Source organism: Salvelinus namaycush, chromosome 19 (assembly GCF_016432855.1).
Source record: "Salvelinus namaycush isolate Seneca chromosome 19, SaNama_1.0, whole genome shotgun sequence".
NCBI lineage: Eukaryota > Metazoa > Chordata > Actinopteri > Salmoniformes > Salmonidae > Salvelinus > Salvelinus namaycush.
This window is the reverse complement of record NC_052325.1, coordinates 15,454,004-15,470,603: the sequence shown is the minus strand read 5'-3', so window position 1 is coordinate 15,470,603 and position 16,600 is coordinate 15,454,004. Positions and strand designations below refer to the sequence as shown.

Below are 16,600 nucleotides of genomic sequence, written 5' to 3'. Positions count from 1 at the left end.
TCACTGTGCCTTCAGGGTATATACTTTTCAACACTTTTGGAAGGTATAGTCTACCTCATACTGGTCCCCCGACTCAGAGCTCAGAGAATCAGACTGATCCGAACTCGCTGGTTCTGGTAGATGGGATACCTCCTGGGGGGCTTGGACAATCGATGGTCTTAAAGTAATTTGGAGAGGTAAATTGAAGAGGTACATTTTTATAAGCTCAATATAACTACCATTTCTTGCTTTCTCAAATGTCAACTTAAGCTTAACATACTTTGTCTATTGGGCTTCACCGAAGTGTAGGGCGTCAGTACTTTCAGTGGTCGACCGTCCAACTGGAGAAGATTGTTGGCTTCCACCGAGGTAACCCTAGGAAGACAGATAAAAATATCAGTGTTAACCTGAAGCTAGTTTTAGTTTCCTTAATTTGTGTGCAAATGCAAATAGTTATGAGATTATTTTTATATTCACCTTAGCAGATGGTGACCCCAGCTAGGAGCGAAAGAGCAGTGAGGTTTCCTTGGTCTCGCCTTCCTTTCGTCCTTCTTCCAAACCAAGTAATTCGTCCGGATGTCTCTTCCTTTACCGACATTAATGGGTATTGCCTCCACCCACTTGGTAAAGTGATCAGTTGCCGTCAGACACCAGCTGTTGCCATTCCTGGATTTGGTGAAGGGTCCAATGAGGTCCACCCCTAACATTTAAAGTGTTGGAGAAGGTTGCTTTTATCTTATCTGTGTCATACAGTATGCAGATGTTCATATTTGTAAGGATACTGACACACACACACATTCTATAATATTGAACTCTGCTTTGGTCAAATAAAGCAACCATTACAAAACAATTTATCAGGGCAAGATTTGATTTGGGACACTTACCGATCATATGACATGGTGAAACAACTTTGATGGGCTGCAACTGCAGCGCCACAGTCTTCACCCTCTCAAACTTCTGGCAGGCTAGACAGGTACTGACCTTTTTAAGCAAAAAGTGACAAATTGAAACGTTGTGTGTTCTCTGATATGACATTCATTGAAATCATAATTTCAGATATAATAGAATGTGATTGATAAACAAAAGGTTATTTAACTTGCCCCACTGTCCACCTCCTTGACAATTCCCTGTCAGAAGAAGCGTAGGTTGATTTTCGCAATCATGCACTTCACTCCGAAAGTAAGCATTTCACTGTAAGGTGAATACCTGTTATATTCGGCGCATGTGACTAATACAATTTGATTTGAAATGGCCAGCATGCATCTCGCTCAGCACGGCCTCCTTCTCCTCCTTAGTAAAAATCACCCTCCGTGTGGCTGGCCATTCTTCCCTGTAGGTACAAATGATTGCCTAACAAGTTGGAAGAGAAGAGTTGTTGAAATACTAAAGTCTAATTACATTTGCACTGCTGTCTTTCTCTCTACATACAGTGGGGCAAAAAAGTATTTAGTCAGCCACCAATTGTGCAAGTTCTCCCACTTACAAAGATGAGAGGCCTGTAATTTTCATCATAGGTACACTTCAACTATGACAGACAAAATGAGAAAAAAAAATCCAGAAAATCACATTGTAGGATTTTTTATGAATTTATTTGCAAATTATGGTGGAAAATAAGTATTTGGTCAATAACAAAAGTTTATCTCAATACTTTGTTATATACCCTTTGTTGGCAATGACAGAGGTCAAACGTTTTCTGTAAGTCTTCACAAGGTTTTCACACACTTGCTGGTATTTTGGCCCATTCCTCCATGCAGATCTCCTCTAGAGCAGTGATGTTTTGGGGCTGTTGCTGGGCAACACGGACTTAACTCCCTCCAAAGATTTTCTATGGGGTTGAGATCTGGAGACTGGCTAGGCCACTCCAGGACCTTGAAATGCTTCTTACGAAGCCACTCCTTCGTTGCCCGGGCGGTGTGTTTGGGATCATTGTCATGCTGATTTCATCTTCAATGCCCTTGCTGATGAAAGGAGGTTTTCACTCAAAATCTCACGATACATGGCCCCATTCATTCTTTCCTTTACACGGATCAGTCGTCCTGGTCCCTTTGCAGAAAAACAGCCCCAAAGCATGATGTTTCCACCCCCATGCTTCACAGTAGGTATGGTGTTCTTTGGATGCAACTCAGCATTCTTTGTCCTCCAAACACGACGAGTTGAGTTTTTACCAAAAAGTTATATTTTGGTTTCATCTGACCATATGACATTCTCCCAATCTTCTTCTGGATCATCCAAATGCTCTCTAGCAAACTTCAGACGGGCCTGGACATGTACTGGCTTAAGCAGGGGGACATGTCTGGCACTGCAGGATTTGAGTCCCTGGCGGCGTAGTGTGTTACTGATGGTAGGCTTTGTTACTTTGGTCCCAGCTCTCTGCAGGTCATTCACTAGGTCCCACCGTGTGGTTCTGGGATTTTTGCTCACCGTTCTTGTGATCATTTTGACCCCACGGGGTGAGATCTTGCGTGGAGCCCCAGATCGAGGGAGATTATCAGTGGTCTTGTATGTCTTCCATTTCCTAATAATTGCTCCCACAGTTGATTTCTTCAAACCAAGCTGCTTACCTATTGCAGATTCAGTCTTCCCAGCCTGGTGCAGGTCTACAATTTTGTTTCTGGTGTCCTTTGACAGCTCTTTGATCTTGGCCATAGTGGAGTTTGGAGTGTGACTGTTTGAGGTTGTGGACAGGTGTCTTTTATACTGATAACAAGTTCAAACAGGTGCCATTAATACAGGTAACGAGTGGAGGACAGAGGAGCCTCTTAAAGAAGAAGTTACAGGTCTGTGAGAGCCAGAAATCTTGCTTGTTTGTATTTGACCAAATACTTATTTTCCACCATAATTTGCAAATACATTCATTAAAAATCATACAATGTGATTTTCTGGATTTTTTTTTCTTCTCATTTTGTCTGTCATAGTTGAAGTGTACCTATGATAAATTACAGGCCTCTCTCATCTTTTTAAGTGGGAGAACTTGCACAATTGGTGGCTGACTAAATACTTTTTTGCCCCACTGTATCTCTCTCTCTCTGTCTGTCTTCCACTCTCTTCCAACCTCTCTCTCACTTTCATCCTTTCTCTCTACATCTCTCTCTCTCTGTCTGTCTTCCACTCTCTTCCAACCTCTCTCTCACTTTCATCGTTTCTCACTTTCTTCCTCTCTCCCTCTTGCTCTCTGTCTTTTTAGCGATGACACCTAGTTAAGGGCATTTGGAATTACCGTTAATTGCTTACACCTATCCAGTTGATTGATTAGGTTTAACTTATCGCTAGATACCTCAACATGACAGACGTGTAACTACTATATGTATATCTAGCAAAATGTAGATGACCAACTAGCTAGATGGAAAATGGTTGTACATAGTTAAATCAGTCCAGTTAAAACTTCTTAAGGATCGGTGTCCCGCTAGCGGGACAACTTCCGGTGAAACTGGAGGGTGTGCAATTCAAATAAATAATCATAAATATTATGGATTTTAAACATTTATGTACATGTGTGTCTTATATCGGCTGAAAGCTTAAAGTCTTGTTAATCTGTCTGATTTACAGTAGCTATTACAGCAAAAACATGCCATGCAATTTTTTGGGGAGGACGGCGCCCACATCAAACTATTTTTCCACCGGCACAGGTTTCATACATTCATAAATAACGATAAAATATTCACTTACTTTTTGAAAATCTTCCTCTGATTTGTCATCCAAGGGTCCCAGCTATAACATGTAGTGTCGTTTTGTTAGATAAAATCCTTCTTTATATCCCAAAAAGTCTGTTTAGTTGGTGCCATCGATTTGAGTAATCCACTCGTTCAACATGCAGAGAAAGGAATCCGAAAATCTTCCCCTTTGTTTCAACAAGTCAAAATACATTTCTATTTACTTCTCAGATACCCTCAAATGTAATCAAACTATAATATTTATTTTGGAAAGAAGTATGTTCAATAGGAAACCGATTTTAGCAGGTGGTAATGACTACATGGCGCGCTCAATCACTAATTTCCAAGATTGTGTCCCTCTACTAAAACTGATATTTCTTATTCGTTTTTGAAGTTACAAACCTTGAACATAGACTGCTGACACCCTGTGGAAGCCATAGGAATAGCATCCAGGGAGCTAATTTTCAATATGACATTTCTCAGAGGATGGTCTCTCTCTCTCAAAAAAAAAATCCAGTTGGTTTTTCTTTGGATTTTCTCCTACCATATCTATTGTGTTATATTCTCCTACATTATTTTTTTTTAAATTCTACAAACTCCAAAGTGTTTTATTTCCAATGGTACCAATTATATGCATATCCTGGCTTCAGGGCCTGAGCTACAGGCAGTTTACTTTGGGCACGTCATTCAGACAGGAAGTGGAGGAAAAAAGGGGCCTAGCCCTAAGCTTAACGTTACTCTGAATTGTGAATTTCTCTGAATGTGGCGCCTCTTGTCGATCAGTGGTGCCTTCATAGTACTTCACCTGGTTGGAAAGATAAAAGAAAATCTCCTCGAGGGATGCCATTGAAGTGCAAGCTACATACAAACAAAAAGCTACAATAACAGTTACAGTTAACTAAATAAAACTGTCTGGCTAGCTAGTTACTGTAGCTGGCTAGCTGACTAGGCAGGCTGAGGTAAGTACAGTAGCTAGCAACGTCAATCCAAAAACAGCTTAAATTATTTCTCATATTTCTTCATATTTTCTTATATAAAGACAAAGATATGGTAAAGAAAGAGTATTCTCTTTCCAGTCTTTTCGGTCTTCTGAAGCAGCAGGTTGTCACCATTAAAAACACTGTCCTTGGAAAGCAATTCTGAGGTACAGGCTGCGTCCTACTTCCTTCGCGACCGCTACAAGGTAAAATAGAGCCAAGCATCCAGCATAGCAACGGATGCTTTGGTTCATTACGTAATCCAGTCAGAATTTTGCAAGTTCTAGCAACAGAAGCTATAACTCATCAAATGCCATTGTGATGCGGGGGGGACACTATTTTGCATGACAGGCCCCCAAAAGGCTAGGGCCATCTCTGACTGCATGTGTTGGTATAGATGTGGGTATGCAGACCCGTGAGCCCCTTATGATGAGTTCAGATTTTTTTGTGGCCCCCACCCCCATCAAAGTTGCCCATTGCTGCTTAAGAGTCTGGCTCTTCTCGTTTCCTATATTCCTCGGTTCCAAGGGGAGTTTTTCTAAGCCACTGTTGCCATTTTCCAACTTGTTACAGACAAGTACAACTTGGCAAAAACTATTGGAAATTAACCTTGAGAAATTGAAACTACTCAAAGGCCTGTTTTTTTGTCTTCTAGCCCTCTCAGGTTTGAAAGGAATTGTGAAACAGAAGGTCCTCCTGCATTGCCCCTGCGTAAATAGAAATGTGAGGAAGACAATTATCTGGCAGCTAGAAGAGCATACCACCGTTTTCTATCATGATGGAAGTAATAACCACACAACCATAGGGACGAGATATGAAAACAGGGTCAGTCTCTTTCTAAATGAAGAGAAGGACAACTGTTCGCTGCTCCTCTCAGGCATCACTGTGGCAGACAACGGGACATACAAATGCTCCTTTACAGCCAACGCTTTTGTCTACCAAAAAGTCATTCTACATGTGGCTGGTAAGTCATTTGGTTTGTTTGTTCATTCAGTCATTCAGCCATCGGTTGATTTCATTGTTTACTTCCCTTCCTTTCTTTTCTACTTAAAAAATTACTCAATTTCAGGTACGCTGTAGTTGATTATCTCCTCTCTCCTCTTCAGCGAGCTACAGTGTCTGTATGGACCTCGTCTCAGACCAGGCTTCGGTGAGTTCCGGAGGGGGAGAGGGGTCGGGGGTGTACCAGTGTAAAGCCTCTGGGGGCTATCCAGAGGGCCAGATTCACTGGGAGCTGGAAGGACATCCTCTGGTGAACCCCTCCAGGAGGGATGTGACCCACCTGGACAACTTTACAGGACTCTACAGCCTGACCAGCAACCTGACCATCGAGCTGAGTGAGGGTGAAAAACTGCAGTGTGTGGTGGAGAACACAGCCTTGGCCTCCAACCTCACCTCCAACTCCAGCTGCAATCAAAAACCTAGTGAGTACAGGAGACTAGTGATACCAGTAGATCTACTAACCAGTAGCAGTATATCATGGTAGTCAGGGTCTGGATTTTCACCACCAGGGTGAATACATTGAATGATTTTGATTTGGGTCTCGGCTTGTACATAAAGTCCTAAAACATCTGCATGGGAATACATGAGAATGAAAAGCTAGGAGTGGGTGCTTGAGGGTGGGGGAAAGATAGGGAAAGCCCAGGCATAAAAACACAACAGGGAAAACCCTTAACTCTGCTAGAGTGAAACTACAGAGAAACAACAGTATTATCTCTATTAGCATTACCAATGAGTAGGGAACAGTGTTTCCTCTGACTGAACAAAATGTTTGGATAAAAAATGAAGGAGCTAGAATCCACAGTGATGTGTTGACGAGTAAGTCAACAAAGAAGTTACACTGCTGTGGCATGTTGGGAGGAAGTGTGAGTTTTTGTTGGAAAGCCTTCTCACCACAGGTCAAGTTACACCAAGAGGTCTGACTTTTCAAATTCTTCCTCTGACAGCTTTTTGGCTTCACCTTCTCTTATCTAAAACATGTTTTTGGAGCGTGTCATAGTTTATATTCACTATTCATATGTTTTCTGTTTCCTCTCTCCTTTCCAGTGCCCATGGAACATAGTGGTCATTATAAAGTAGAGGTTGCAGCAGTTGTGGCTGTCAGCCTGATTGTGATGTTTATTGTGGGAGTCCTGCTGGTGTTCTTACTAACTAGATGTTGCCGACGTGAAAGGTCAACGGTGAGCCCTTCCCCTCATTATTTGCCAGGATTTCTGGCCAAGTGTTTAATGCTGTTTGGATCTAGGAAAAAAACAGCGTCTGGTAACAAACCAGAGAGCAAAGTTCAATAGTTAATCCATTGTGTTTGAGTTAGAAATAAAACGTACTAATAAAATAGTTCTTAAATAGTGATTGAATAGAGTTGTGAATTGAACAAGCATTTCAGACTTTGTGTGTGAGAAATGTTTTTTGTTTTTCTCTTGAAGAAGCAGAGACACAGAGAGGCAGGAAAGAGGCGTGACCCAGTCGTTTAATGTGTATGAAGATGACTCTGCCTGAATGTGTGAAGCGTCTCCCCCTCTGATGCAACAATCTCTCTTCAACTGGCAGACAACAAAATGGAGGGATGATGATAAGAGGAACTGAAACTTAAAATAAGGCCTGTGTTCAATGTTCAATGTAGAACTTGGAGCAACATTGAGCAATGTGTTGTGCCGTCATGTCTGAACTATTCTTTGGGTGTTATGCAACGAGGCAAACGGCGCCTGAAAGTGGTTAATCATGGTTTTCCCTAGTTCAGTGACACTGAACTGAACCCTGAGTTCCGAATATGATGACGAGAGCAGAGTACAAAATGTGGCCATGGAGACAAGGTTTAGGAACTAAAAGAGAAGAGAAGAACAGCATGATGGGAGAAATGACTGTGGTCAATGGACCGAACGTGAGCTAGACTCAGTGAACGAAGCCCCCCCCCCCCCCCCCCCCCCAAAAAAGGGAGCCTGTGTATTGCAATTGTAGAGTTTACTCACTTCTTAAAGTACAGGTGCTTTCATATTTCTAAGAAGAGTAGCAGAATCAAACCAGACTACTGTAGTTATACAGCTGATACATGACTGAACAGCCATCGTTGTCTTTATGCATTTTGTATACTGCATGTTCCTGGTGTTGGTCTAATGTAGATCTGTCTGGTCTAAACAAGATATCCCTATGTAAATGTCAAACTGGAATGGGGGAGCCCCTACTGTGCTATTAAAACCCCTTATAATGTCACTGGTCACATAAGGAAGCTGCAGTAGGAAGTGACTACTGTGCTGAACCATTTGAATCATGCTGAGGATTCAAACAATTTGGTTTTATGTTAGACCAAATTATTAGTTTTCATGTAAATAGTCAATGTTATTTTACTTAGAATTGTGAATTTAATTCTCTGTGTGAAGAATTGGACATGAGAATTGTGTTAATTGCTTATTGTTATGTAGCTTGCTGTGAACTAAGAGACCATGTCATGGGATGACTAATGTCAAGGATTATTCCATTTACAAATGTCAAGCAAATTCTGGTAACTCCAGTTTAGAGGTCTTCACAGGTCCACCTGAATACTCCAGACCTGACTTGGGACCAGGTCCAAAATTTTAAACTTTTCGTTCTGGTCTGGGTCGTGTCCTGTTTGATTGTCATCAGGTGTCGGGTCTATGTAAGCACAGATGATAGACCTGAGTGGTCTCGACCAAGGCTCTGCATAGCCTATAGAGGGCTTGACGTACGATGCCTCCTGGCGGTCATGTTGGAAGACCACGGCATTAATTATTCTGTTCTGACAACAACAGCCAAGTGACTACCCCAAACTGCATGATAACAGTGGCCAGTGCCGACCCATCATTCAGGGCAGGTGGGGCTTTTGAGCCACACATTTTTAGAAAAAACATTTTGGGGGGGGGGGGGGGCTTGCCTGTGTAACGGATGTGAAATAGCTAGCTAGTTAGCGGTGGTGCATGCTAATAGTCTTTCAATCGGTTACGTCACTTGCTCTGAGACCTTGAAGTAGTGGTTCCCCTTGCTCTGGAAGGGCTGCGGCTTATGTGGAGCGATGGGTAACGATGCTTCGTGGGTGACTGTTGTTGATGTGTGCAGAGGGTCACTGGTTCGCGCCCGGGTACGGGCGAGGGGACGGACGTAAAGTTAAACTGTTACACTGATGCTGTTGGCCCGGATCACTGGTTGCTGTGGAAAAGGAGGAGGTTGAAGGGGGGTGAGGTGTAACGGATGTGAAATGGCTAGCTAGTTAGCGGTGGTGCGCGCTAATAGCCTTTCAATCGGTTACGTCACTTGCTCTGAGACCTTGAAGTAGTGGTTCCCGGCTTTTGTGGAGCGATGGGTAACGATGCTTCGTGGGTGACTGTTGTTGATGTGTGACTGTTGTTGATGGTTCGCGCCCGGGTATGGGCGAGGGGACGGACGTAAAGTTAAACTGTTACACCTGTTTTGCATGTTATTTTGGCATTCATACGTGTCACATATCAGTTTGCAAACAATGTCAACATTTTTTTTTTTTTTTAAATATACACTTCCGTTCAAACGTTTGGGGTCACTTATAAATATCCTTGTTTTTAAAGAAATACAGTGTAGACATTGTTAATGTTGTAAATGACTATTGTAGCTGGAAAAGGCTGATTTTTAATGGAATATCTACATAGGTGTACAGAGGCCCATTATCAGCAACCATCACTCCTGTGTTCCAATACAGATCAAACGTATCGGTGCTCGTCGGCCATTGGACATAAACATTACACAAGAAGTTGGAAATTGCAAATTCAACAATGAGTGGTTTGTAAGGAAGTGAGCACAACCAGGTGATACTTTATACTGATGCATAAATGATGTAATATGCCAGGGAGATATGTATACTGTAGCTAAGAAAGTAATATTACGTGTGTGTTGTGTAGTAAGCTGTTAGTAGCCCATGTGCCTCACGTTAATAATTTGGTCCCTTTTTCCCTCTTTCGCCTACTGTTCTGACTTGGTGGTGCACATGTAGCCTAGAAATGTAATCATAGAATATTATAAGAGCTTTTATTGTCTGCTTATTTGGCCCCGTTATTTATTCTACGGTTCTGACTTGATGTTCAAAGAGAATACTGTAAAAATGCCCATGATTGTCACTGTATACTGCATGTTCCTGGTGTTGGTCTAATGTAGATATGTCTGGTCTAAACAAGATATCCCTATGTAAATGTCAAACTGGAATGGGGGAGCCCCTACTGTGCTATTAAAACCCCTTATAATGTCACTGGTCACATAAGGAAGCTGCAGTAGGAAGTGACTACTTTGCTGAACCATTTGAATCATGCTGAGGATTCAAACAATTTGGTTTTATGTTAGACCAAATTATTAGTTTTCATGTAAACGATGCCTCCTGGCGGTCATGTTGGAAGACCACGGCATTAATTATTCTGTTCTACCAACAACAGCGAAGTGGCTACACCAAAACTGCATGATAACAGTAGCCAGTGCCGACCCGTCATTCATGGCAGGTGGAGCTTTTGAGCCACACATTTTTGGGGGGGCTTGCCTGATCTGCATGTTATTTTGGCATTAATACGTGTCACATATCAGTTTGCAAACAATGTAAAAAATATATATGTATCATTGAGTTAATAAAGCCGGATACAAACATGGTCTCTTTTTTTGTTTTCTTGAGTAAGACAGCTCCCAAATGCAGGTGTTTCAGCCCAGCTCAGTGCTTTCTGTGGTGGTGGGGAAAGCCAGCAGGTTGAGGTTGGTTGAGGTTGGGGGGATTGTGGAGGCCAGGTCATCTGATACAGCACTCCATCACTCTCCTTCTTGGTCAAAGAGCCCTTACACAGCCTGGAGGTGTGTTGGGTCATTGTCCTGTTGAAAAACAAATGATAGTCCCACTAAGCCCAAACCAGATGGGATGGTGTATCGCTGCAGAATGCTGTGGTTGCCATGATGGTTAAGTGTGCCTTGAATTCTAAATAAATCAGTGTCACCAGCAAATCACCCCCACACCACCTACATGCTTTACAGTGGGAAATACACAAGCAGAGATCATCTGTTCACTCGCACCGCGTCTCACAAAGACACGGCGGTTGGACCCCAAAAATTTGGACTCCAGACCAAAGGACAAATTTCCACCGGTCTAATGTCCATTGCTCATGTTTCTTGGGCCAAGACACCAATAAGAAGAGACTTTCATTTAGTAGTGGGTTCTTTGCAGCAATTTGACCATGAAGTCCTGATTCACCCAGTCTCCTCTGAACAGTTGATGTTGAAATGTGTCTGTTACTTGAATTCTGTGAAACATTTATTTGGGCTGCAATTTCTGAGGCTGGTAACTCTAATGAACATATCCTCTGCAGCAGAGATAACTCTGGTTTTTCCATTCCTGTGGCGGGCCTCATGAGAGCCAGTTTCATCATAGCACTTGATTGTTTTTGCGACTACACTTGAAGAAACTCTCAAAGTTATTGAAATTTTCCAGATTGACTGAACTTCATGTCTTAAAGTAATAATGGACTGTCGTTTCTCTTTGCTTATTTGAGCTGTTCTTGTCATACTATGGACTTGGTCTTTTACCAAATAGGGCGATCTTCTGTATACCACCCCTACCTTGTCACAACACAACTGATTGGCTCAAACGCATTAAGAAGGAAAGAAATTCCACAAAATAACTTTTAACAAGGCGCACCTGTTAATTGAAATGCATTCCAGGTGACTACCTCATGAAACTGGATGAAAGAATGCCAAGAGCGTGCAAAGCTGTCATCAAGGCAAAGGGTGGCTACTTTGAAGAATCTCAAATATATTTAGATTTGTTTAACAAATTTGTTTAACAATTAGGACATTTTCGCTTTGGGGGGTACTCACTTTTGTTGCCAGCGTTTTAGACATTAATGGCTGTGTGTTGAGTTATTTTGAGGGGACAGCAAATTTACACTGTTATACAAGCTGTACCCTCACTATTTTACATTGTAGCAAAGTGTCATTTCTTCAGTGTTGTCACATGAAAAGATATACTCAAATATTTACAAAAATGTGAGGGGTGTACTCACTTTTGTGATATACTGTATATATACACACACACGTACACACACTACCGTTCAAAAGTTTGGGGTCACTCAGAAATGTCCTTGTTTTTGAAAGAAAAGCAATATTTTGTCAATTTAAAATAACATCAAATTGATCAGAAATACAGTGTAGACATTGTTAATGTTGTAAATGACCTGTAGCTGGAAACTGCAGATTTTTAATTTTTGGGGGGGGATATCTACATAGGCGTACAGAGGCCCATTATCAGCAACCATCACCCACCCCCCCCCCCCCCCCTCCATTGTCTTAGACTCTAAGGAAGTAAACACTATATTAAATGCCATAATATATTATATTAAATGACATAAATGCTGTGTTAAATGATACATTCTAATCATCCCTCTGTCTGAGATTACCTCAATACAGTTAAGACATATTTTCCACTAGATATGTACTTTTTTTGAGACCATTAAAAATCTCATTAAATGATTGACTTACCTGTGGCATGCCATCCATATGCAGTCATGCCGTGGGTATCTCAGCCTACTCATCGTCACAAATCAACCTTGCTGAGCTTTTTTGGGCATGGTTTCAACTAGAGTAGATGGGTATATTGTATTCTTGTTCACAAAGATAAAGGTTTCAAGTTAAGCAATACTATGGACTAAAAGCTGCAAAAGAAGGAGCTCTCTATACATTTTGGTCACAAGTTTTATAGATATAATTGTATCTATAGCCTACTATTATTATAATGGGCATGTGTGTCTGATTGATAGATATTAAACGATGTAGCTATATATTGTACACGGAGCGCCGGGCACACTCATACTGATAATAGGTTATCTGCGTGTTACAGTAATCAAAGGCGTGTCCTTAAGTCTATGGACGCACCCAATCTAAGTAACATAATAAATAATCTGTTTTGCTCTATGAACTCCACAAGTGTCACGGGACTCGTCTGAAGGTAACACATACAAATGAATGGAAGTGTGGTGGTAGTTTTGTGCTAACAAAAATAAGGAGTTAAATATATGTAAAAAAAAAACTAAAATATTTCCTGACATTTCTTATATCTCCTAGATATAGGGCAGATACTTCAAAACCTTATTCCTTGTGATACATTTTTTGACTGTCTTTTTTTGCCATTTATAAATGCGTTATTCAAAGCGTTTCTATGGGCTAAAGGCCATAGATTGTATTAACTGGATCATCATACTGTACATCTACTATGTGCTTTAAATCTAAATATCCCACTAATAATAACTTAAAATCTATACATCCTTGACAGATGTATTTGTATATGTCCTGGCAGTTTCATGATCAAATACATTGTCTCTTGAGAGACTATGTTTAAGATACAATCCAATAATCGAATTTGAAAAGGTGGATGTGAGAGTGTTAGCCACTTCCTGGTTTGTATAGTTTGATCATCTGTTGGAACAGTGACGTGGGACATGGGAAAAATCCCTGCGTGTCCAGTATTGTTGAGGGAACTGTCATTAGAACATAAAATTCCCTCTCTCTGCCCAGACAAGCCTGTTTGTGCAATCCTCAGAGGACATCTTCAGTATACATTGAGTAATTCGATATACAAGGGCCATAAAAAAAGATCATAGAGAAAATGTCTCTACAGAGGCATAATAAAAGTATGTAACAAAGTCAAAGTTATTTGACTTATACATTTAATTCACATGAAGAAATCTGTTTTAAGTCCAACTTCCCAGAACAAGTTAGGAATCACTGCCTACTGGGCACAGACGTCAGTTCAACGTCTAGTTTTGATTTTAATTTGGTTGAGTTGTCTACTAAAGTGAATTCAATGTGAAATCAACATAACATGTCATTTAGGTTCAAAGTTGGGTGAAAAAAATACTAAATTCCTTAACGTTGATTACTTTTTTCAAATTCAATCCATTTTCCATGATTCAACGTCATCTCATAGAATTTCTTTGTTGAAATGACGGTGGATACAGCATTGATTCAACCAGTTTTTGCCCAGTGGGTGATTTTCATTGACACCACCAATGATGGATTGTGTCTGACTAAATTAGGGCTGTTGCATAGGCCTACAGACACTCAATACCCGCATTGGCAAATAACGCTAATGCAAAGTAAAGTAGCATAACAACAATGTATGAAGGTTGAAGGTTCTGAAAATGAAGAGGCATTCCTCCTCTTTAGTGTGACACAGGGCCTAAAAGAAGATCTGAAAAGACAGGAATTACATCCCTGCTGCTGATTACCAAAATGATGAAGCACCAGGAGTTGACCACAAGGTGCCTCTTATCTACAGTAGGGATCAAATCAAATTGTGCGCAGAATACAACAGGTGTAGGTAGACCTTACCGTGAAATACTTACTTACAGGCCCTTAACCAACAATGCAGTTAAGAAAAATATTTACTAAATAAACTAAAGTAAAAAATAAAAGAGCAATAATAAAATAACAATAATGAGGTTATATACAGGGGGTTCTGGTACCAAGTCAATGTGCGGGGGTACAGGTTAGTCGAGGTATTTGAGGTAAAATGTACATGTAGGTAGGGGTAAAGTGACTATCCATAGATAAAACATCAAGTAGCAGCAGGGTAAAAAAAGGGGGGGGGGGGTCAATGCAAATAGTCCAGGTAGGAATTTGATTAGCTCAGCTTCAGTAGTCTTATGGCTTGGGGGTAGAAGCTGTTAAGAAGCCATTTGGGCCTCCTGAGTGGCGCAGCGGTCTAAGGCTACAGATCTGGGTTGGATCCCGGGCTGTATTGCAGCCGGCCACGACCGGGAGACCCATGAGGCGGTGCATAATTGGCCCAGCGTCGTCCGGGTTAAGGGCGAGTTTGGCCTTGGGATGTCCTTGTCCCATCACGCTCTAGCGACTACTGTGGTGGGCCGGGTGCATGCACGCTGACACGGTCCCCAGTTGGAATATGTTTCCTCCGACACATTGGTGTGGCTGGCTTCCGGGTTAAGTGAGCAGTGTGTCAAGAAGTAACGAGGCTTGGCGGGTCGCGTTTTGGAGGACGCATGGCTCTCAACCTTCGCCTCTCCCGAGTCCGTATGGGAGTTGCAGCGATGGGACAAGACTGTAACTACCAATTAAATATCACGAAATTGGGGAGGAAAAGGAATAAATAAATAAATAATAAACAAAGCCTTTTGGCGCTCCGGTACTGCTTGTCGTGCGGCAGCAGAGAGAACAGTATATGACTAGTGTGGCTGGAGTCTTTGGCAAATTTAGGCCCTTCCTTTGACACCGCCTGGTATAGAGGTCCTGGATGGCAGGAAGCTTGTCCCCTTGATGTACTGGGCCATACGCACTACCCTCTGTAGCGCCTTGCGGTCGGAGGCCGAGCAGTTGCCATACCAGGCGGTGATGCAACCAGTCAGGATGCTCTCGATGGTACAGCTGTAGAACTTTTTGAGGATCTGAGGACCCTTTTTATTACAAATAAAAAACGAAAATATTCAGACCCTTTACTTAGTACTTTGTTGAAGCACCTTTGGCAGCGATTACAGCCTCAAGTCTTATTGAGTATGACGCTTCAAGCTTGGCACACCTGAATTTGGGGAGTTTCTCCCATTCTTCCCTGCAGATCATCTCAAGCTCTGTCAGGTTGGATGGGGAGCGTCGCTGCACAGCTATTTTCAGGCTTCTCCAGAGATGTTCAATCGGGTTCAAGTCTGGGCTCTGGCTAGGCCACTCAAGGACATTCAGAGACTTGTCCCGAAGCCACTCCTGCGTTGTCTTGGCTGTGTGCTTAGAGTTGTTGTCCTGTTGGAAAGTGAACCTTCACCCCAGTCTGAGGTCCTGAGCTCTCTGGAGCAGATTTTCATCAAAGATCACTCTGTACTTTGCTCCGTTAATCTTTCCCTCGATCCTGACTAGTCTCCCAGTCCCTGCCACTGAAAAACATCCCCACAGCATGATGCTACCACCAACATCCTTCACCATAGGGATGGTGTCGGGTTTCCTCCAGACGTGACGCTTTGCTTTCAAGCCAAATAGTTAAATCTTGGTTTCATCAGACCAGAGAATCTTGTTTCTCATGGTCTGAGAGTCCTTTACTCCAAGTGGGCTGTCATGTTCCTTTTACTGAGGAGTGGCTTCCGTCTGGCCACTACCATAAAGGATTGATTGGTGGAGTCCTGCAGAGATGGTTGTCATTCTGGAAGGTTCTCCCATCTCCACAGAGGAACTCTGTAGCTCTGTCAGTGACCATCTGGTTCTTGCTCACCTCCTTGACGAAGGCCCTTCTCCCCCATTTGCTCAGTTTGGCTGGGCAGCCAGCTCTAGGAAGAGTGTTGGTGGTTCCAAATTTCTTCCATTTAAGAATGATGGAGGCCACTGTGTTCTTGGGAACCTTCAATGCTGCAGAATTTTTTTGTTACCCTTTTCCAGATCTGTGCCTCGACACAATCCTGTCTAGGAGCTCTACGGACAATTCCTTCGACCTCATGGCTTGGTTTTTACTCTGACATGCACTGTCAACTGTGGGACCTTATATAAACAGGTGTGTGCCTTTCCAAATCCTGTCCAATAAGTTTATTAGTTACCAGCCTCATAAATTGCAGCCCAAATAAATTCTGCAGAGAGTTCACATCAACATCAACTGTTCAGAGGAGACTACTTGAAATCAGGCCTTCTTGGTCGAATTGCTGCAAAGAAACCACTACTAAAGGACACCAATAATAAGAAGAGACTTTCTTAGGCCAAGAAACACGAGCAATAAACATTAGACTGGTGGAAATCTGTCCTTTGGTCTGATGAGTCCAAATGTAAGATTTTTGGTTCCAACCGACATGTCTTTGTGAGACTCGGAGTAGGTGAACAGATGATCTCTGCATGTGTGGTTCCCACCGTGAAGCATGGAGGAGGTATGATGGTGTGGGGGTGCTTTGCTGGTGACACTGTCTGTAATTTATTTAGATTTCAAGGCACAACTAACCAGCATGGCTACCATAGCATTCTGCGGCGATACGCCATCCCATCTGGTTTGTGCTTATTGGGACT

The 16,600-nt window shown here is 42.2% G+C and overlaps 1 protein-coding gene across 2 annotated transcripts in view; it reads left to right on the top strand.

Moving 5' to 3' along the window:
• The window catches only part of LOC120064181 (phosphatidylinositol N-acetylglucosaminyltransferase subunit A-like), a 48,318-nt gene that overhangs the window by 17,995 nt on the left and 13,723 nt on the right, over window positions 1-16,600 (top strand). Inside the window, exons 3-4 of one of the 2 annotated variants that reach the window (XM_039014573.1) lie at window positions 5,262-5,570; window positions 5,713-6,030. The exons of the other annotated variant lie outside the window; for it this stretch is intronic. The gene's annotated coding sequence lies outside the window, so the exon portion shown is untranslated. The remainder of the gene's footprint in view (window positions 1-5,261; window positions 5,571-5,712; window positions 6,031-16,600) is intronic. 2 annotated transcript variants of the gene reach the window in all.